Here is a 22,323-nt window from a genome sequence, read left to right as displayed (position 1 = left end):
AAGCTGGGGAAAATAGTGAGAACGGTACTGATGATTGTTGGTGTTGATAGAGGAGCAGTCACAGAGGATAACCTTTGCCTGTGGAATCAGTTGCCTCCAGGATGCCTCCCTAGGTTAGGGAGGGAGTGATTCAGAGCAAGGACCTAAATTTAGGTGCTCTGAATCACCCTCTGGAGGAGTCAGTTTTTCTCTTCTTCCCCCAAACCCAGAAAGAGCTGGAGGGATGGATTAGGCTGAAGCTAATCTTTTAGAATATACTCTTCTCCACCCCTTAAATCTCAAGGGGCCTGATCAAGGAGGCGTGTTCCGAATATGGCTGATGCACAAAGATAGCATCGGACTCTTTGCCAAATACAGTCAGAACTTTTCTCTTTTAAAATCAGAAGCAGGAGGTGATGACAGTGCTGCCCACCTCCTGTCTATAATTGTAGCCTTCCAAAATAGATTGGTGGTTACGGCACTCGCCCAGAAGCGCAAGGTTTTGGTTTATTGCCAGCTTCCTTCTTGGGACAGAGGTCAAATATACGGAGCTTCCAAGGAACAGCATATCCTTTGTCGTTCCTGTAGGAGATGGGCCCCAGCAAAAAAAAAAGAGTATAAGGTTGACCTCATTAGGAGAAAGCAGGAAACAAAAATTTCAACTTGTTAGTTTTAACAATGGGGCACCTTCCAACTTTCTTTTCATGAAGAAAACTTCAGTGCGTGCAATTCTTCCTCCCCAGCCAGATTTTCTCAGTGCTAGAGAGTGCCTGCCCTGCTTCTTATTTGCTACAGATTGTACCAAAAGTATCACACCTCAGAGGTGACAAAAGGTGCTCTCAGGTCACCACAGGTGATAAACAACTATGAGTGATCTGTACGGGTGGTTATTTTCCTGAGCATCATTCAAGAGGTGGCAGCAAATAGATAGACCCCTTGAACTCAGTAAAACATAGAAGGTCAGAAACTGTATACGCATCCCTGACTGATGTATTTCTGAGGCCTTACTCCCCAAAGCCACTCTGTGCTGCTTTTCTCTCTTTGTATCATGAGAATACTCAGGAAACTGGGGCAAGATTTCTCATTGCTGAGGTAGTTAATCTCAAAATATGTGACTCTACAGCTACCTGAAAGGAGGTTGTAGTGATGTGGGAGTCAAACTTTTCTCTCAAGTTACAAGTGGCAGGACAAAAGGAAATGGTCTCAAGTTACACCAGGAGAGGTTTAGATTGGAGATTACGAAAAAATTCTTCACCAAAAGGGTTGTCAGGTATTGGAACAGGCTGCCCAGGGAGGTGGTAGAGTCACTATCCCAGGAAGTATTTAAAAGACGTGTGGATGAGGTGCTGAGGGACATGGTTTAGTCATGGACGTGGCTGTGCTGGGTTAATCATAGATCATAGAATGGTAGGGTTGGAAGGGACCTTTAGAGATGATCTAGTCCAACCCCCCTGCAGAAGCAGGTCAACCTAGATCAGGTTACATAGGAACATGTCAAGGCAGGTCTTTGAAGACCTCCAAGGAGGGAGACTCCACAACCCCTCTGGGCAGCCTGTGCCAGGGCTTCCTCACCTGAACAGTAAAAAAAAAAATGGTTGGATTCTAACTAAAATGATTCTGTGATCCTGTGGCTTGTTAAATGCAACAGCTGAGCCACTTCGTTTAACTCTGAATAGCAAACGGAGCTTAAATGAGATATTTACACTAAGGCAAATACAAAATGGCTTCAGTAGCATTTCTTCTAATTTAACTCTGAATTGTTTGTGTGTAGTCAAATAAGCTCTGTGTCTTGCTGCAGTAAAAGATGTAATTGTGATCAAACCATTGAGCAAGTATTCATGGTGGGACAGATACCTATGGATGCTTTTGACATACTTCCATGAGAAAACATCCAGGAGCAGTTGGACTTAAATGAAAGTGCTATCTGAAGAAGATACAAGAGGAGATAAAAGAATAACATTTTTGTCTTAAGACAAAGTTGATCAGTTTGACCATATTAATTTTTCTACCTCGTTACTAGGCGATGAAGCTGTAAGAGTGCAGCAGCATATCAGTACTTCGAACATACAAAGCTTTTTATCGTGGTTTAAAAGACTTCTTAATGTTTTACCTTCCAAAAAAGCATGAGCATGGCCTTTGGTGTTTAGAGCTAGCAAAAAGCTTTAGAATTCATCACAACTTTTTAGGGAAGTCTCTGGAAAGACTCGTTAATGCTGTGCAACCAGGTCACTTGATTCATATCTGCTTCTCGCTCCGGATTCCAACTATAATTCTGAAACTCAGCCAAAAGAGAGGAGTGTTTTGGAAAGAAAAAAGAACCTAATTGTACATGTTTTTTTACTCTTTTGACTTGTGTGAAGTTTCAGTCATCTGTGATAACTTGTCAACATTTAGGAGTTAGAAGATGGAATAATTTTATTAAGAAGTAATTTTATTAAGAAGGCCTATTTCTGTAGTGTTAAAGCTGATCAAAAGGTGAGACCAGCAATTTCTTTTCCACTCATTTTTAAAGCTTCATCAGAACTGGAGTATCTTATGGGAGAACCAAATAAGGAGTTTTCATTGGGGTGGTTAATTTTGGTTTGTGACAGCAGCGCAGTAGCTGAATTAGATTATCAGTTTGAATAATCCGTTTTAGCTTCCCGTTCCTCTCACTCCTTTGCATTCCCAAAGTTATTGAAGGCAGCAGTCCAGAACACCTGCCTGCTGTGCCCGAGCCAGGCTTCTCAGGTCTCTATTTTGAACCACTTGCAGTATGGACTGACGTGCATTGCCAGCAGGATTGCAGAAGAATGTCCTGAATATGACAGATGCTTACACTTGAACCATGAGAATATTTTCTGAACGTGGTCAAAAAGAAAGAAGCATTCTAGTCAATGTATGTACTGATTCATCCAAGCTCTTTCTTTTTCTCCACCACATTGATGCTTTGCTTTGAGTTAAGATACCAGAATTTTCTCAAAGACAAACGGAATAGATCCATGCCATCGATTTCTGGCAACTGTCACATTTCTGTAGTGTGGAAACCAGTCAAAAGGTAAAGCTGTAAGGATGTTTCTGGTTTTTAACAACGCTGCCGTGTTACCACAAGATGGAGCAGTTTGCAATCGAATGGACGAGCTGTGTTAAGACGTGGGACCTATGTACTTAGGGAAGAAATGATGATGAATCTTTCTTACAAATAGCGGGTTTATACCAGGAGATTAATGTGAAATTAAAAGTATTTGGTTTCAGAAGAATAGATTTAGATTGTCTTTTCTGGATTTATTTCTCCTGACAAGAGAAACAGTAAGTGGCTGCTCTCAATGTGTAAGTAATAACTTCACATTAATGTCACAATGTTAGTTAAAAAATGCCAGCTGATGTGTGAAGCTTGGAAATGCTGTTGTGCTGGTCATCACAAAGTTAAAATCACAGAATGATTTGCATTGGAAGGGACCTTAGAAGATCTAGTTTCAGCCCTGCTGCCATGGGCAGGGACACCTTCCACCACACCGAGTTGCTCAAAGACCCAGCCTGGCCTTGAGCACTGCCAGAGATGAGGCATCCACGGCCTCTCTGGTCACCACCCTCGTAGTGGAGAACTTCATCCTAATATCTTCCTCATCTGTTGAAGTTTAACAAAGCCAAGGGATGGCTCCTGCACTTGGGCCACAACAACCCCATGCAATGCTACAGGCTTGGGGCAGAACATCTGGAAAGTTGCCCACAGGAAAACAACCTGGGACCATTAATCAACATCCAGAAGTGTGCCCAGGTAGCCAAGAACTCCAATGGCATCCTGGCCTGTATCAGCAATAGTGTGACCAGCAGGACCAGGCAAGTGATTGTCCTCCTGTACTCAGCACTGCTGAGGCTGCACCTTGAATACTGTGTTCAGTTTTGGGCCCCTCACTACAAGAGAGACACTGAGGTACTGGAGTGTGTCCAGAGGTGGGAAACGAAGCTGGTGAAGAGTCTGGAGAACCAAGTCTTAGGAGGAATGGCTGAAGGAACTGGGGCTATTTAGTCTGGAGAAGATGAGGCTGAGGACAAACATGATCACTCTCTACAACTAGCTGAAAGGAGGTTGTAGTGAGGTAAGTGAGTCAGTCTTTTCTCACAAGTAACAAATAATAGGGCAAGGGGAAATGGGCTCAAGTTGCACCAGGGGAGGTTTAGATTGGACAATAGGAAGAACTTTTTCACTGAGAGGGTTGTTAAAAACTGACACAGGTTGCCCAAGGAGGTGGTGAAGTCACCATCCCTGTAGGTATTTAAAAGCCCTGTAGCTAAGGTGCTGAGGAACATAGTTTAGTGATGGGCTTGGCAGTGTGAGGTTTGTGGTTGGACTTGATGATCTTAAAGGTCTTTTCCAACAGAAGTGATTCAATTATTCTAAATCTCTCCTTTTTTCAGTTTGAAGCCATTACCCCCTGTTCTGTCACTCCATGCCCTTGTGAAAAGTCCCTCTCCAGGTTTCCTGTAGGCCAATTTTAGGTATTGGAAGGCTGTTTGAAGGTCTCCATGTAGCCTTCTCTTATCTGGGCTGACCAACCCTAATTCTCTCAGCCTATCTGCATAGGTGCTTTAGCCCTCTGACCATCTTTGTGGCCTCCTCTAGACACACTCCAACAGCTTCATGTCTTTCATATGTTGGAGGCCCAGAGCTGGACACAGGAATCCAGCTGGGATCTCAGGACAGCAGAGTAGAGGGGTAGAATCACCTTCCTCGACCTGCTGACCATGCTGCTTTTGATGCATCCAAGGATTCAGTTGGCTTTCTGGGCTACAAATGTACACTGCTGGCTCATACTTAGTTTTTCATCCAGCAGTATCCTCAAGACCTCTGCAGGGCTGCTCTCACTCCCCATATCAGTAAGTAACTTCAGGGATAGCTGAGGAAATCCCCAACAGTAACTGCTGCAGTGGTGTGTTGCAATGCCAGAGTTGGTGCTGGCCTGTGGACTGTATTTATTGCAAGAGGGAAATGAGACTCAAAAGATCTCTCTGAGACTGTAAAGTTCTTGTGGGTTTTCCCAGCAGTGCTAAAGCAAGAGCTGGCTGGCTAGATGAGGGGAGAGCAGCGGATGTCATCTACCTTGACTTCAGCAAGGCTTTTGACACTGTCTTCCATAACATCCTCATCAGAAAGCTCAAGCAGTGTGGCTTGGATGAGTGGACAGTGAGATGGATCGAGAGCTGGCTGAATGACAGAGCCCAGAGGGTGGTGATCAATGGCACAGAATCGAGTTGAAGGCCAGTGGAGTTCCAAAGGGATGGGTTCTGGGGCCAGTCCAACATCTCCATCAACGACCTGGATGAGGGGACAGAGTGTACCCTCAGCGAATTGGCTGATGACACCAAACTGGGAGGACTGGCTGATTCTCCAGAAGGCTGTGCTGCCATTCAGCGGGATCTCGACCGGCTTGAGAGTTGGGCAGAGAGGAACCTCATGAGGTTCAACAAGGACAAGTGCAGAGTCCTGCATCTGGGAAGGAACAACCCCACACACCAGTACAGACTGGGGGTAGAGCTGCTGGAGAGCAGCTCTGCAGAGAGAGACCTGGGAGTCCTGATTGATAAGCTAACCATGAGCCAGCAATGTGCCCTCGTGGCCAAGAAGGCCAATGGCATCCTGGGATGCATCAAGAAGAGTATGGCCAGCAGGTCAAGGGAGGTTCTGCTCCCTCTCTACTCTGCCCTGGTGAGGCCTCATCTGGAGTCCTGTGTCCAGTTCTGGGCTCCTCAGCTCAAGAGGGACAGGGAACTGCTGGAGAGAGTCCAGTGCAGGGCCACCAAGATGATCAGGGGAATAGAACACCTTTCGTATGAGGAAAGGCGGCGGGAATTGGGGCTGTTTAGTCTGGAGGAGACTGGGGGGGGGGGGGGGGGGGCGGAATATCTCGTTAATATTTATAAGTATATAAATAGTGGGTGTCAGGAGGTTGGGGCATCCATTTTTTCTATGATATCTAGCAGCAGGACAAGGGGTAATGGGATGAAGCTGGAACACAAAAAGTTCCATTTAAACATAAGAAAAAACTATTTCACTGTTCAGGTGAGGGAGCCCTGGCACAGGCTGCCCAGGGAGAGTGTGGAGTCTCCTTCCTTGGAGATCTTCAAAACACACCTGGACATGTTCCTGTGTCACCTGATCTAGGTGGACCTGCTTCTGCAGGGGAGTTGGACTAGATGATCTCTAAAGGTCCATTCCGAGCCCTACCATTCTATGAAGAGCTGCCCTTTGTTATTTATCTGTTATGGAGTATAATTTCTCCCATGGATTATGTCATCACCTGCAAGGTAGAGAGGAGTATTTTCTCCTCAGGCAGCTGCAGTTAAACTCCTAAGAAGTAAGAACTTGCTCTTTATTGAGACTTTGACATAAATGCTGCCATCTCTTGGATGTTTAAGAGCCAAGGCCACAGAGATACCTCCTGTATCTTTCAGCTGAGACAGCTCTCTGGTGGCTATTGCTTCTACTAGGAGAACTGTTGAGACACACAGGCTTTAACAGTTAGCTTTGCTCATAGAGTTTCTGTTCCTGTGAGAAAATCACCTTGAGACCTAGTTTAAATCTCCCACCAACATTACCTTTGAACTCCATTTAATTTCAAAGGTTAAGCAAACAGGCAGATTCTTTTCTTCTGTGATTGCATGCTTCCAAGGCTGAAGGACTCATTTGTACTCAAGTTGCAGAGGACACTTAATGATTTTATTTGACTGAGGCAAAACAAGAAAGGAAAACGGTACTTAGAAAATCTCTTTAGAAAAAAACACATTTGCTTCTTTGTTTCTGTAACAGCCAGATTACAGGGTAATGTCTGCCTTAACCCATCGGGGACAGCTGATTGCATCAGGCATGCTGAAGGAGCTGATACTGATGGGCTGCCTGTGCAAAGCATACACGTGACCCTCTGGAAGGCTCATAAGGTGCCTCAGACCAGGAACATGCAAAACAGCTGTCCCATAAGGATATCCCAAGGTACAAAACAAAACCTAGGCAGGAGGCAGAACAGCTCAGCACAACAGCAGAGAGTCAAGGACAACTGAATTTGCCAGAGCACCAAGCCAACCCTGCAAGCTGCTGAAAGTGAGGGAGTTCCTAGGAGAGGAGACAGCTCAGGGAGTTAATTGCTGCTCAGCCTGGAAGCTGTGGCACCGACTGATGCGGTGAGAGTGTCCAGCACTTCATCCATTTGGGACATCACCATTTGTGAGGGATGAGCTCCCGGAGCTCCCTGACCACCACTGCCTCGGGTAGGCAGGACAGAGGTGGGGAAGGAGGAACTGCTGGCTGGAGCTCTCACGCTTCGCACAGGTAGAGGATGCACCCCTTCCCTACAGCAGTGGGGCGAGTCCAAAGTCTGTCATTTGCCATTAAAAAAGGGACACTGGTTGTGTTCCATAATCTACAACGAGTTGGTTTGTACCTGAAGGGGCTGATCATTGACAAATGTAACGCTTTGCTTTAGCACAAAGTTTATCGGATGTTTAACATTGAAAGTCAAGACTTCATCTGCTGCCTGAAGTTGGCATAAATCTGATTGGCTTCTTTTGTGAGAAATGCAATTTAGGAATCAATTACATGTTGTAATGGGCGTGAAAGCAGCTCCTCTTTGGTCATTGTAGTAGATTACAGCTTGTGGTCTGACATCACTTAACTGCGTGGCAAATTGTCTGCAAATGAAAACTCCTATTAGGACACTTAAAAAATGTCTGTTTCAGAACGACTACTTAACAACCATTAAAGCATCTCAAAGAAACGTCACTACCCTCGTTACATCTGTACCTTTGGTTCGTTTCTTTCCCCCTTTCTGATTTTCTCCCAGCATCTTGCAGCTTGCCTATTATTTGGATATATAATTAGAAATCCATTATTATGTTTGATGGAGATGTAAAGAGTAGGAAGAAAGCTGCGTAACTACTTTTTACATGCAGCATGCAAATTATCCACCTTGTGTATTTTGGCTCTGAATGTTCTGCAGATGTAGTTTCATTTCCCTTGGATTTGTGTTTATCCTTTTTTATTGCCAGTCATCAAGTATAGCAGCCGAAAAGTCAAAATAGGAGCTGGGAGGGACCTTCTCAACAGAAGCAGTTTAGCATGTCCCCGTCACAGAGTGATATGGACAGTAATGGGCTCCACCTACACAGTTCTGTGCACAGCCATTGTTTGTGATAGATGGTGGTAGTGATGATGGGGATAATCAATGTCTCGTGAGGAAATGGTCACTGACAAAGCTGGGGAAATGCTTTAAAGGACGTGAATTAAATTGTTCTATCCAGTCACTAGGCGTGGTGAGAAAAGAGGCAGGGTGAGGCTTCGACTGTACCTCGCAGCTCAGAATGAACAAATGTCTCTTTCCTCAGCCTCACTCTTCCAGCTGATCGTTGTGGTCTTGCCTAAGGATAATATCCCACTGTTTGATACACTCAGGACCTAATCCAAAGTCAGTGGAAATCTTATGGACTTCATGGCCCTTTATGTCAGGCCCTTGCGTTTTTAAGGATTTAAGATCTGACTTTTATCCTCTGTGAAACCCCATCAACACCTCTGGCACAGGGACATTTATGGGTTTATGACTCCTGCCATGGCTTCTTCAGATTTGCTGGTCCACTGGAGAGCAAATAGAGTGGAGGTTTGTCCCTTCTCCCTCTCCCCATCACCTGATAGAAGTGTTCTGAGTCATGAGGCTGCTCCACCCGCTGTGGTTTGTGACCGGAAAGATCTGGTGAGGCTCTTAAAGCTGCCAAAGCCACTGGAGCTGTGACTTCCCCTTTTGGAATGGCATTAAAAGCTGAATGCTTTGAGAGAGCTCCAAGCTTTGTCAATGCTTTTTGGAGGTCCCTTGTTGGATCCCTACCAGTTTTTCCCCAGGTGATACAACACCTCTAAGTGAGGAGAGCCTTCAGCTCAATGGCCTGAAAGCAAAGATTGCTTTAAGCTGGGGTTGGACATAGAGTCTAGTGTAAGTGTATGGAATTGGCTCTTAGAAAGAGTATAAAAGCACATGATATTTCTTTTTTTGGGGGTAGGAAGAGGGTGCCAGTGTCTGAGGAGGAGCTAGCTTCACAGGAAAGGACGGCTGTCCTTAACGGGGTTCTGGAAGAGCTGCACTGTGGGAATTATGATCGCACTTGGTTTAATGGCTCAGTTTTAACTTCCTGAATACTCAGTTTAAAAAGAAGAAAGAGCAAAGTGCATATAGTATGCATTTTAGTTTTTGTTGGTTTGTTTGTTTGTTTTTTCCTGAATACTGTTTTATCTAATTCCTTCAGCCACTGACTGGACAAAACCCTCTATAACGTCTCTACAGCATACAGTTATTCCTCCCTTCTTACGTGCTGCTGCTTTTGCTTAGCGTTTCTTTTCATATGACTGGCAAAATAATACATTGCCCAGGAGTATCAGTCTCTTTTAGTCATGGTTACAGTAGGAAACAGATTCTGGTCAACTAGATATTGCCACTTGTCATGGTTTGACATGACAGCCTTTTCAGCCTCTGCCATCCTAACAAGGGTGAATGGGGTGCACAGAGAGAGAGACTGTCGTGGTGCTTCTGTGCCAGCTGGGCCAAACCATGACACTATTTAATAGTAAAGTAGCATTTGATCAGTGTGCTATATATGCATACATATACATATAAACACACACATAAGCATCAAGAAAGGTATTTCTTGAGCTAATTTGATAACTATGCTGTAGTTACAACTTGGGGAAGCCATATAGCTATAAAAACTGGAACAATTCAGACTATTATTGCAATTAAGAAGAAATTGTTATGGTGCTGGGCTAGGACATGGGGAACAGTTCAGCTTGTGCTCCTTTCCAGAACTCATCTGTGACCATAGAGAAATTGATTACACTCTGACCATGAGCTGTGGGAGTTAGGTAATGTTTGAACAGTGGGAATGCCACAGGGTGTCTGTTTACCTCTTGGTCTTTCTGACAGTGTCCAACCTTTCAGTAGTGAATCCAAATAAGAAAGTGCTAATATCTGACACCCTGACCTTGCTTGTCAATCCTTACAGCTGCTTTCAGGCAGCTTGCAGCTCATGCTGTTGCCCTCGTACTGTGTCCTGAGCCAAGTCCTCATGTCTGATAGCAACTAGAGTTGCTGCTCTCAGGGAAGGTCTGTGCTGAATCTTTGTGTGCTCTGAGTTGGCCACCAGCTCTCCAAGGGCTCAGTTCAACAAGCTTTTGGGATTTTCTGAACCTAATAATAGCTGCACAACTTTTAGCTGGTGGTCAAAAACGGGCTATGGTTTTTTGGAATTGTAGATAAAGCAGAACTAAGTTTCTAGGATGAGAGGCTGGACTGGGCCATGAAAAGGAAAAAAGGTGGGGCAGGAGAGCAGGTCAGATCTTCTGTTTCTGCAGCCATTAGCAATGCTGGAGAGGAAAGATTAATGACTGCTGCTTTGGGGTGCCATCAGTCCTTCCTCAAAACCACTGATACCCTTTCTCTGTGTCCTTGACAGGAGCAGCAGCCATGCTGGCTCTCCACGAGACTTGTGTGCGTGAAAGAGGTGATAACTCTATGGCTGGTTTGTTGCACGGAGCTTTCCTCCCACTGTGGGAGGGAATGGGATCACTAAGTCTAAGCTGCCCTGCTCACTGAGAAGGAGAGGGAGGCATTGTCCCAACTGGAGGGCTGCCATAGTTATTCCCAGGCATGACCAAAGAACGACTTGCCTACATTTGTGTAAACCTCTGTACGTTTCTTATGTTACACAAGGAACATTGCTGTTAACGCTTTAGCCTCACTTGAAGGAGAGGGTAGGATTTGAAGACATCATAGAATCATAGAATGGTAGGGGTTGGAAGGGACCTTTAGAGATCATCTAGTCCAACCCCCCTGCAGAAAGCAGGTCCGCCTAGACTAGGTTGCACAGGAACACGTCCAGACGGGTCTTGAAGACCTCCAAGGAAGGAGACTCCACACCCTCCCTGGGAAGCCTCCCTGGGCACATCAGGGTTGCTGTTTGACTGTCACCAAGGCTGAGAACAGCTTTATCCAAAACTGATATCTGAGGACTTAGGCCAGTGCAGGGATGCAGTTTCTCTGGGTGCAGAGCAAAAGGTCTCCACCTCAATCCTGTCCCATTTATGGGTTGTGTCTTGCAGGTCCAATAGCTGTAGAAACTTTTTGGTTTTTAATCACTAGTTTAAGAGGATATATCTCTGGACACATTCAGGGAGTAGATGTGTTGAGGAAGCAGGTGCCAGTTTTCCACAGTTACTTTTAAGAGCCAAACTGTGCTTTAGTGCTGATTTTTAGTTTTAAGGCAATATTAAGAATTTTAAAACCCCTTTTTAAAAAAAAATTATTTTCCTTGATCCAGCTGGAGCTTGTACTTCCTCTTTAACTTTTTCTTTTCTTATTTAAAATCCTTAATTATCTGAGACAAAATTGGTAAGGAAATCTGCAGAATCTAGGGATTCCACAGAGCTCTCTCTATAAACACTCAGGCTATTCACCGTTGCCAAATAGACATGTGCCAACTCTGAAACACCCACCCACTCCCTCCTTCTGCCGCAGCAAACTAATAAGCGCATTGATTACATTCATTTAAAGAAAAACACTGCTCTTTTAATCTTTACATTCCGCGTGCTTTAGATTTCTGATTACAAGAGATATCCTGTTTATCACACATCATGTGGTGAAAAAGCTACTTGACACACCTCAACGCATTAGATATTTTAAAAGAATATTTTATAGGGTACCAGCAAGTGGTAGTAGGAGATAATTACCATTTCCTGCAAGCTGTTGTTGTACTATTCGCAAGATGAACGAGACATCTCTAAATGTGATTTTTTTTTTGGTAAAGAACCCTTAAATGCTTTCAATCACCCCGAACAAAAATGTTCACACGCAGTTTCTCCCTTGCATCCCTCTCCCCTTCACCCTCTCTTCCCCACAAATCTGGAAAAACTTTGTTATAATGATATGAGACAACCACATGATGGCTATTTCGCTGCTTTGTAGAAATCAGTCATTAAGAATGACAATTATAGAGTTAAACACAGGACCATATGTGTGTGTGTATGTGTGTATATATATATATATACACATAAATGCAAATACAAAGACATATGTATGTGTTGAACACACATGGATAAAAAACATAGTGTATGTTTAAGCCAAACTTGAAACTCACCTTTTTAAAAAGTTGAATAACTTTTTTGATTTGAAGACTGTTGGGAATGTCCCAGGTTAGGTACAAAGTCCTTTGCAAATGAGCAGTTTGGGTATATCAGAATCATAGCATGTTAATGGTTGGAAGGGACATCTAGAAACCATGCAGTCCAACCCTCTGCTAAAGCAGGTTCACTTCAATCAAGTCATACAGGAACACATCCAGGTGGGTTTTGGAAACCTCCAGAGGAGACTCCACACCCTTCCTGGGCAGCCTGTGCCAGGGCTCCCTCACCTTCACAGGAAAGAAGTTTCTCCTCGTGTTCAAGTGGAACTTTGTGTTCCAGCTTGTGCCCATTACCCCTTGTCTTGTCACTGGGTGCTACAGAAAGAAGTATTGCCCCATTGTCCTGACAGCCACCTTTTAGGTACTCACAAGTGTTGATGAAGTTCCTCCTCAGTTTTCTCCAGGGTGAACAGTTCCAGTTGCCACAGCCTGCCTCATAAGGAAGATGCTCCAGTCTCCTGATCATCTTGGTGGCCCTGTGCTGGAGTCTCTTCAGAAGCTCCCTGTCCCTCATGAGCTGAGGAGCCCAGAACTGGACACAGGACTCCACATAAGGCCTCACCAGGGCAGATGAGAGGGGAAAGAGAACCTTCCTTGACCTGATGGCCACACTCTTCTTGATGCATCCCAGGATGTCATTGGCCTTCTTGGCCACAAGGGCACATTGCTGGCTTATCTTTAATGAAACTGTTTATTGTTGGCCAAAACTACAAATACTTCTGAAAAATATCTTTTCCCCCTTTGCTCTGTTGGCCTACATATTACTGATGTAGACTAAATCATTCAGTTAAACCCAGTGAAAGATACTAGAATAAAACTGTTTGGGTTCATTTTTTTTTAATCCCATATATGTGTATTCTCCATAGCTATTCTAGTAGACTTTTAAAGGCAGTATTTACTGAGAATTCTTCCTAATATTTTGACTGCTAACCAAGTTTTTTTTTTTCCCCTTAGAATATCTTTTCTAATGGAACAATTCAAAAGCAGCACTATCATCATATCATAATGTACTGTGACAAGAACTGTTAAGCTTTACATTTTGGCATTTAATGTATTCGTAGCTATTCACTGGGGCTGGCAAAGGTGACTTCAAGGAGCCAATATTGTAAAGAAGTAGTTGAAAAAAAAATCATAGTAAGAGATCCAAGGCAAATTGTAGCAAATCATCTCTTGCTGTTTTTCAATTGTTTTTAAAATGCCTTTTTTTTTTCTGCCTGGCATCTTCCAGCAGACATAGAAAACACCACCTGAAGACACCTATGGTTCACATCTGCAAAGTTACCATCGGCTTTCCAAGATATAGCAGAGATTGTCCCTGTTCTTGGGAAGAGGGGAGCAACTAGTTCACACAGAAACCCAAAATACACAGAAATCATGTCTCACAGCAGAGAGATTGTGGTTGTACAACTTCATTTGCTTCTATAAACTTAATGGTTTTGTTATCCAAATATGAACTACTTCACAGAATCACAGAAAGATAGGGATTGAAAGGGTGCTCTAGAGATCATTCAGTCCAACTCCCCTGCTTCTTTGTGGACTTGTATGTCAGAGATGAGGAACTTGTAAAGCTAAAGAACCCGATGAATTTGCAAGCTTTGATGAGAAGCCCTCTGTAGGACTCAGTAGAAATTGTAAAAGCATTTCTCTGAGTCTTAAGGGCTTGGGAAGAATTGAAAACATAAATTTACGCTGTAGAAGCTTGTTCCTCTTGCCACATATCTTTGTCATTGCTCCTGTTGAAACTTTCTGCTGTAGTGATCCTTACAGGGAGGATTCCCGGGAGGCCTGAAACTTTTCAGATCTTACTGCTCATGCGTTTTCTTTTCTTGACAGAACAATATGAAATAGCTGACCTTGCCCAGAGCAATATTTTTAAAGCTAAACAAGATGACACTTGTACTGTGTCTTGCTGTCTAAAGCACTTTTCAAGTTCTCCTGGAACAAGAAGAAAAATGTCAGGCAATGGAAGCTCATGCAGTGCTAGCCAAATAATTGTCCTTATTTTACCATGAATTTATGGGTATATTAACATGCATGTTTGAAATGAAGAAATGGAGTGCTTTAAGGTCAGAAGATCATCTTGACATTTTTATTTTTCATACAATGAGGTTCAGACTTAGATATTCTGAAGAACCTTTGTTTGAGGATCTACTGATGTGCTCCAGGCTAACATCCATGCTTGTCAAGTGACTAGTGGAGGTCTGTTGGGATGTTTTATTTCTCATATTAAACGCTGGAGAATAGATGAAACCTCACTGACATTAACTACCAACGGTCAGCTGCGCTTCAGTTGAAGCTGAATGTGGAGCCAATAAGGGCTAACACAGGCCAGTGGGGAAAGGGAGCACAATTCAATTTTCTGTATTGAAAACAGGAAAACAAAAATGAATTTTTTGGCAGGCAATAAACCCAGTCTTCCTTTTTTTTTTTTCCTTTACTTGGGAAGGAACTTGGTACCCTTTACAAATGGATCCCATTCATAGAATCATAGAATCATAGAATCATAGAATTGGAATTGGAAGGGACTTCTAGAGATCATCTAGTCCAACCCCCCTGCAGAAGCAGGTCAACCTAGATCAGGTTGCATAGGAACATGTCCAGGCAGGTCTTGAAGACCTCCAAGGAGGGAGACTCCACAACCCCTCGGGGCAATGTCCACATGCTTATTTGGGAAAATATTTTAAAGTCATCATTCTATTCACCTTCTTTTCTCTAGAGCCTCTGAGTCAAAACTGCAGGGGCTGATGGCAGCAGTACCTCTGTTACGGTGCCTCTGTCACACAGTGACCGACCTAGTGAGCTGTAACTGTCAGGAAGGAGGTGCTGAAGCCCCTTCATGAAACCCTGCAGACAGCGTGGGCAATATCCTCCTTTGGGTAGTTTTCCTTACCTGTCACCTAGCTGAGTGAGGCTCTTGGTCTCTCCTTTGTGCCTGCAGAAGATGAATAGCACACAGGAGGGTGAATAACCTCATCAACAGGATTATTCTCCTTTCTGGATCACCTTTTCCCATTATGTACTGGCTGTTGTGTATTTTCCCCCTGTACACCAGAGATTTACTAGGCTGGAGTGCCATTCACAGCACACTTCTCATCCTGGAGATTGTAGTCAACACAGATGGCTCTTTGTCGTTAAGTATACGTGAGTGCTAAATTGAATGTGTGCTCTTGTCTAATATTTGACAAAGCACATTGACTTAATGACTAATGTTTCATTATTGCAGGAAGCTTTTAGTACCAAAAGGTTAAGTGGTTTATTTGAATATTGCCCGAGCATCTTTGCCCTGTCAGAGTTTTTCCCCCCCCCAAAGTTAATTTGCTATTGTTGTGATCGTGTCTGACAAGTGGTGGGTAAGAGCAAAGGCAGGTTACCGAGGTCTGTTTCCATGATATAATTTTACTGGCGTTTAGCACGTGTGATTTTACTTAGCTGAGCACCTAATTTGCATGAACCCTTATTCAGGGATGAAAAGCCATTTTTGAGCATAGGCCATCTTCTGCTGGGAATTATTTGCATCAGAGGCAAAGGACTTGGGTAGAAGTGATAGAAAATCAGACAAAGTTAATAGAGCTGGAAGAGGTTACCAGAGCTACCAGAAGAGACTTGCTATGCATTCACATGGGTAGAGGAATAGGCTCCGGGATTATAGTTAAATATAAAATTGCAGTGGCTGAGTACTAGCAAAGCACCAAGCAAGTGGGTTTCTGCCGCACTGACATTGACAATACAAACTGTCTGTGACATGTGGTCACTAAAACAGAAAAAAACCCCACCAAACCCTGAGAGACAAACCATGTTACTTTGGTTATGCTGCGCTCTCAGTTCCTTCACTGAGCTTTTTCTGTGAAAAGCAGATTTCTAGCAAAGCGAGTTCACCACGTCTTTCTCCATTTTTTTGTTGAGAAGAGAACCACAGAACACGTATCAAACCCATGCTGTCTTGCTTCACTGCCTTCATGCACAGGAGCAGTTGGTGAAGTTGCCTTCTGGACTTCGTGGGAAAAACATGGCTGTTGTAATTAATCAGGCTTTTTTTTCCCCCTAGTCACTGCAGTGCCTTGGCCACCTTACGACAGAGTGTAACGACAAATGTTCACCTGGGGCTTTGTGGCGCTGCCATTTTCAGTGTAACTGCTTCTCAGGTCTGTGTGCTCCAGTTACCTTTTGAATACATTTGGATACTTCTTATTCCAAACCTTCAACTCAAAATCTTTTTGCTTTTCACAGAATCACAGAATCTTAAGGTTTCGAGGGGAAGGGACCCCCATTTGATTAATGATAAGCCCCTATAGAATCATAGAATCATAGAATGGTAGGGGTTGGAAGGGACCTTTAGAGATCATCTAGTCCAACCCCCCTGCAGAAGCAGGTCACCTAGATCAGGTCACATAGAAACATGTCCAGGCGGGTCTTGAAGACCTCCAAGGAAGGAGACTCCACAACCCCTCTGGGCAGCCTGTGCCAGGGCTCCCTCACCTGAACAGTGAAATAGTTTTTTCTTATGTTTAAATGGAACTTTCTGTGTTCCAGCTTCATCCCATTACCCCTCGTCCTGTTGGTAGCTACTATAGAAAAAAAGGGATGTCCCAACCTCCTGACACTCACCATTTAGATCTTTATAAATGTTAATAAGATCACCCCTCAGTCTCTTCTTCTCCAGACTAAACAGCCCCAGTTCCCGCAGCCTTTCCTCAAATGAAAGATGTTCTATACCCTTGATCACCTTGATGGCCCTGTGCTGGACTCTCTCCAGCAGTTCCCTGTCCCTCTTGAGCTGAGGAGCCCAGAACTGGACACAGGACTCCAGATGAGGCCTCATCTATAGCTGCAACTCTCTGGAAAAGAGATTTAGCTTAGTAAAACAGTGCTAATAAACAAAGCCATCAGAGAAGCTTTGCTTCTGAGGTAGTAGGTGTGGGCTTTTTTTTCACTAGTTCATTATTTCAGTTTCTGTATCAACTCTTGAAGCTGGGCAAACTTCTTTCTTCTAAATCATATAAAAGATTTTTTTTCTAAAGGCATCTAAATTAAGACAGCTGTTTAAATAAGACTTGCTTGCAACTGAACCTGAAATATTGATGAATTCAGGTACCTCATGGTTACACAGGATCATTTAATATGCAAAATAGAAATGAAGTTTCTTTGCAGCTATCCATTTCAACAGTCTGATCTGTCTTAAGCAGTGGTAGGGGGAATATCCAGGAGCTAGACTGAGAACAGCTACGTCTGTGCACTAGTATTGGGGTTCTAAATTAACCATCATCAGTTAATTTGACACACTTTTAGTCCCAGCACCAAAAAGTTTAAAATTCTTTTGAAAGATACTTTTATGGGTCTTCTAGTAGCCCATTAGGTGTCATTGTCGTGGAGTGATGCTTCTGTCCAGGAACATGTCTCTACAGTAAGAGTCAAGGGAAAATTACTAAACTCCTTCTGCCCTGGGAAACAAACCTTGTTTTCTCTGTTTCCTTCGTGGTCTAAAGCTGGAAGTGTTCCCTCAGATGCTTCTCAGTGGCACCCTATGCATATTTTGAGCATGATAACTAGCCCAAAAATCAGCTTCACATTTTTCATACTTCAAGATTCCAGAGAATTTTAGGGTAAGAAATGTTTTATCTTGGTAGTGCTCAAAGGTACTTAAAGGGACTATTCTGCAGGAGAAAACACTGACTGCTCTTATGCCAAAGACTTTCCCTTCTCAAGCCCAGATCTTTACCTCCTTTAGGTTAAAACCTCCTTATGAAAACACTGCAATATCATACTCCTTTACTTTATAAGTGCTTTGCTACATCAAGGTTCTCTGTGCATCTTAGCACTGAGATTCTATAAAGTGATCAGCCCTCTTATTGTGAGTTTAGGCCAAAAATAGGCACAAGGAAGTATTTTTGTACATGTGCTCTAATTCATCCAAAGGCTTTTTTGTTTAAGATCTAGTGAACAAGATCTTACAGGACTGACTATATGTCATTCGTTGTTCAATATAATAATTTTTTGGGGGAGGAGGGGGGAGTAACTTGTTTTCTTGTCTCATTACATCAGTAGATCCTTGCTTCTGGTGTTTTTTTTTCACCCCTGACATCAAAAAGTAAAGAACATGATTTAGTAAATCTCCTCAGAACAGGGTTTTTCTCAGTGGGGTGAGGCTGTCAGGCAAAGCACATGAACACAAACTGAGCTGAGCATCATGACAAGTGCAGACCTTGAGCCAAGGCACTGTGTGCTACCTAAATGACCAGGAAACAAAGAGTTCCTTCACACCTCTAGGATGTCCTCAGTGGAGACATCAAGGAAGAGGTGACCAAAAGGTATACCCACATGCAATACACAGAATCATAGAATCTTAAGTATAAGAAGGGACCTTGAAAGATCATCTAGTCCAACTCCCTGCCACAGCACATCCTCTTCTTCTGAGCCATGTGAAATAAAAAGGCTCATTTCAATAGACACCTTATATTTCAATAGAGTGCCTCTATAAACAGATAATCCTCGAGGTTATGGCTCAGGGAGGCAGTGATGCCCACACCAGGATAGCAGATGCTCCTGGATGTCAACAGCGAGCTGTGAGAGAGCTTCTGTTACAGTGACCATCTCTCCCTTTGCCGTGTGGGACCACACAATGCTATGCTGAAGGCTGTTTTACTGTTTGCAGCTCTGGACTCTGTTTGCCCCATGGATCTAAAAATGTTTGCCCATTGGCACTTTTCTGTACAAGTTGACAGGGGAAGAATTCCTAACTTTGCATCAAAAGTCATCACTTTCATAGAATCACGGAATAATTTTGGTTGGAAAAGATATTTAAGGTCATCAAGTCCAACCACTAAGCTCACACTCCCAAACGCATCACTGAACCATGTCCCTCAGCACTTCACCTACACGTTTTTTCAATATCTACAGGGATGGTGACTCCACCACCTCCCTGGGCAGTCTGTTCCAATGCTTAACAACCCTCTCTGTGAGAAAGTGCTTCCTAATGTCCAATCTAAACCTCCCCTGAAGCAACCTGAGCCCATTTCCTCATGTCCTATAATTCATTACTGGAGACAAGAGACCAAACCCTACCTCACTGCAGCTTCTTGCTGAATTCCATGTACTCTGCAGAAAACAAAAAAGTTTCTGTGTTGTGTCTCTTCCCCTGAAACAAGTTTCCTCAGACGAAAGGTTGTAGGAGACATCAGACACTACTAATGCTGCCCTTCTGTGAAAGCAGACTCTCTGAGCCTTGCAATGTGATCCACTCCTTGACCTCACACACTGCAAACAAGGAATTTTGCAGTGCTGAGTAGCTATGTACAGTTATTTACTATAATATATTTCCATAGATTTACCTCTCTGGGATCTGAATCAATGTAATGCTCTCCCAGAGTCTTTCTGGTTTGAAAGCTCCCTACTTACATCATCTTGTAGACGTTTTCTGTCATTCCTGGATGTATCTGAAGCTTGCTAAGCCTCTTTTAATTTTGTCTGTTTCCACATGTAGGATGTTGATATACTAAACTCAAAATTTGAAAATGTCTGTGCCAGTGCAGTTAGCTTTTAAATGTAAACTAAACAACTGCTTTGGCTGAATAATTGTGACAGCAGAGGTTTCTAATGAAGAATGTGAAAGGTGTGAACACAGCTTGTTTAATCCAGGCTAGAGACACGTATATCACCTGTTTTAAGACAGACAAAATATGTTTACCTGGAGACCCTTCAGTTTATAAGTAACCATCAAGGAACAGCACACCAGATTAGGATACAAGAATGTGTCCTAATCTGTGTTATTATCAAGGAAAAGGTGGTCTGAAAAAGCTGAATATCAGGGAAAAAGTGGTCTAATGGCAATACTGAGAAATGTAACTTCTATGTCAATCAAACTAGGCCTCCGTGGCAACCTGGCATGGCTCTTGACTACTCCAGAGCTAACATTGTATGGCCTCAACCCCTACTCCTGAACTGTAACAATGTGCTACAGCTCCAGGTCCACTCAGGTTTTCTTTCTCAGGCTCAGTTACTGCAGAGATGCAACAGATGTAGCATGTGGTGGGTACTGTAACTTTTCAACGTATTCAAATTGTCCTGTAAGGACTGCTACCCCAGTTACATTTGGCTGTAGTGTATGTTGGGTTCAGAAGGTTTTAATGCTGTGAATACAGCACTATAGGAGCAGTGTAGAAGCCTTGTAGGAGCAGTGTAGAAGCTCATCAGAGCTGCCAGTGTCCCCATTCCCTTCACTACAACAAACACAGCACGTTGTAGGGAGCTGCCTGGGTCAATCTGGCACCTCTGCGATCACTATTTAGGGGATGGGAATTTGAAGTGCTGGCAGGAGATGTATGAGTGGTACAAGATGGAGGTGACCACGTGGACCCTACAGTCAGAGAAGGAAGAAGGAAGGAGGAGAACTAGACCAGAGACCTCTCTGCAACCCATGATGAGAACGCAGGCTGTACTCCTGCAACCCATGGAGGGCAATGGCAGGGCTGAGAGCCACCAGCAGCTCTGTGTGAATGCGCCCGGACAGGCAGGAGACTGTGTGGGGAGGCGGCCATGGTGCAGGCCGTGCTGGAGAGCCCGCAGGCCACAGAGCTGACCCACATGAGAGGCAGAGAGGAGCTGCAGCTTTTGGGATGAACACATGTCAGAGAAGCCCGTGCAGGGCTGCCCGGCCTGTGAGGGACCCTGCGGAGGTGTAGGGAGAATCGGTGCAGAGCCCACCTGCCCCGAGGAGAGGCAAACGGCAGAAACCATCAAGAATAGACTGACTGAAACCCCCATTCCCTGCCCCCCTGAGTAATTCAGTGGGGAAGGAGATAAAGACACCAGGATCAGGGCTCTGAGCCTGGGAAGAGGGGAGGAGTGGGGAGAAGGTGTTCTTAAAGGGCTGGTTGGACTCTTCATCGTTGTACCACTTTGTGTTGCTTTATTTTGGTTATGTTTTGGGGTTTTACGGTTATGCTTGAGTTGGTGTTACATTAAATTACTTTCTGTTTCCTCCCCCAAGCTGAGTAGCCTGCTGCTCTGTTTTGTCCTGAACCTTAAGCGGCAATTAAGCTCTCCCTGCCCTTTGGCAATCCTCAGGTCTTTGGTACTGAGTCTAATCCTGGTCTTTTGTCCCTTGATGGGCCTAAACCATGACAGCACCTCACAAAGCCAAGGGGCTGGCATATGGCGAGCCCTCATTTCTTGGGGCTGGCTAAAACTGCATCCTGACAGCAGGTCAATGTTCAGCCACATTCGGAAGAACTAAAAGCATTTTGGTCATTAACTGTCTGTACAGACCTAAAGCCTAAACTTATACAAAATAAAAGCAGCAAGCCGCTTTAAACAGATAACCTCAGTGTAATGATAATATCCTCCTTTGTCATGCACGGATTGTCTTTGCAAGAAGGAAACTGGAAAAGGCCAGAAAGCCAAAGTGAAGCTGCTGTGCCAGTGGTTACAAGGTTGGCCAACAAGCACTCCTCTGCCTACAGTTTTCACCGTTGCAATCATGCTTGATCTCCAACAGGCACCTGTCTAGCCATAACCTGATGAGTTTTGTCACTTATTTTCTTTCTCCCCTTTAAGCATAGCATTTCCCACAGGAACTGTGTCTAGTGCCTGTTTCTAAAGCCTCTTTTTCACTGGCCTTTCAGAGGGGGCAGGGTTGACTGTGCACGGCCTCTGCTGCTCTGCAGCCAGAAAAGCATCCTGCTCTCTCAGTCGCCTCAGCAGATGTGCATGATTAATGGATTATTTATCTTTTCCTGCCTGATTATTATTTTTTCTGCCTCTAACCTTTTCACTGTCACAAATTTATTTTGACTTTGAAATTCTGGGGATTCCACTTATAACCTTTATGTTTATTGGTGAAGTAGCTATTATTAGTCTGTTTTTTTCCCCCCTCTTTCTAATTCTGGAGTTTAATTATATTTTTCCTTCTGCCTTTTGGTACAGGTGCAGTAATTAAATGGCATTAAGTCTGTTTCATGATCATTAAGCAGGCTTGTTATTGTCCTTTTTGTATATATTTGAAGCTGTAAATAAGTCACCTTTCTAATGAATCTGCATGACAAAACTTTGATATTTCACTGAGGTAGTGCTGCTGCAGTTGTACAAAGAAATGCCTTGAGTTAGGGATAGTCCCTGGCCCTTTCCAGAAACCAGCATGGAGAGGCCAGGGAAAAAAAG

Source organism: Colius striatus, chromosome 1 (genome assembly GCF_028858725.1).
Source record: "Colius striatus isolate bColStr4 chromosome 1, bColStr4.1.hap1, whole genome shotgun sequence".
NCBI classification, from domain to species: domain Eukaryota; kingdom Metazoa; phylum Chordata; class Aves; order Coliiformes; family Coliidae; genus Colius; species Colius striatus.
The sequence above is the reverse complement of the archived record's forward strand: the minus strand, read 5'-3'. Positions refer to the sequence as shown.